At 33.1% G+C, this 1,216-nt stretch overlaps 1 protein-coding gene across 1 annotated transcript in view; it reads left to right on the top strand.

Annotated features, from left to right (window-relative positions):
- Positions 1–1,216, top strand: part of LOC119585888 (endoplasmin-like) — a gene marked incomplete in the record, with an annotated part of 50,039 nt that overhangs the window by 37,536 nt on the left and 11,287 nt on the right.

Here is a 1,216-nt window from a genome sequence, read left to right as displayed (position 1 = left end):
TATTTTATTCAAAATACCGCGTAATCAAAATGACTTGCCGTTTACTGATTTTTCATCCTGAAACTCTTAGATTGCTTCTGTGATTCGCATAAATAAGTCACCGTTGCGGAATGTTTCTACTACCAGCATTTATGTCTTAAAAATTCAAAAGTTAGCAAAATTACATGTAATAATTCTCATTAGGCTTCAAAAGATTCCACTGTTACAGATACACGGCGTAACTCGGTATCTCAATACGCCCCCTTTAGAGTCCGTTACACATATGTGTCCAGGGCATTCATGTTAATTAAGTAGACGTAGAGCCTGTGTATATGACGTTTCTTTAAACCTTTCCATGTTTACAAACTAGAGTAAGGAGACGAGGGATTAAAAGAACAAGAAAACTTGCTTATAATGTTTCCAACACATAACTTTGCATGTTAAAGAAAGACTTGAATAAGCCAATAAAATGTTTAGTCCGGGAACAGGAAGTAGAACTCATTTGGCTCTAAACGAAATTCAATAGCCACGTGGCTTTTTAAAATAAATTACTTATTCCATATTCATATACAACTTCACTTAAAGTTTTGCTATAAGCACGTGTGTGTATTTTGGGTGTAGTTTTCAAGTAATTGTGCTCAAATGAAACTAACTGCATAGATATATAACACGTCTGTGTAATTTCAGCCTTCTTACAGGTCTGTAGAAGGGAAGATCATACATTACGAATGATTATTACGAGAAATATATTTCATTTATATGTGAGTGTGGCATGGGGTTCTAGTAAATGTGTATATGTCCCTAGGCGTGTGTGCTTACGTGTATTGCTATATTGCTGTTTTCGTCTCGTCACTTAATCTGAATTCTATGGATGTAAATATATTTTTTGCGCGTCATGTAATATCAACGAACGTTTCTTCTTTCTTGTGAGAAAACGTTTCCTTCCGTATGAATTTCCTTGTTATCAAGCATTTTTAAGTAAGATAAATGCTCAGTAATTATTTTTCTTTTCTTCTTGATTATAGGGAAGATAGTAATGTCTCGTTAGTTTAATATTTTGCATAAACAAAGTTAAAGAGATATCAAATACGTTACCTGTACATTACACGGTATCGAACATTCTAGCGCCTTGAATTAGTAAGATCACGCTTGTACTTATTAAAATTACAAATCGGTTACAATATTACAGAGGGAATATACTAGTTTATGTAATAAATAATTCTATAGTATTCTACGT

The sequence above is a fragment of the Penaeus monodon genome, chromosome 20, assembly GCF_015228065.2.
Source record: "Penaeus monodon isolate SGIC_2016 chromosome 20, NSTDA_Pmon_1, whole genome shotgun sequence".
In the NCBI taxonomy this organism is placed as follows: domain Eukaryota; kingdom Metazoa; phylum Arthropoda; class Malacostraca; order Decapoda; family Penaeidae; genus Penaeus; species Penaeus monodon.
The sequence above is the reverse complement of the archived record's forward strand: the minus strand, read 5'-3'. Positions and strand labels throughout refer to the sequence as shown.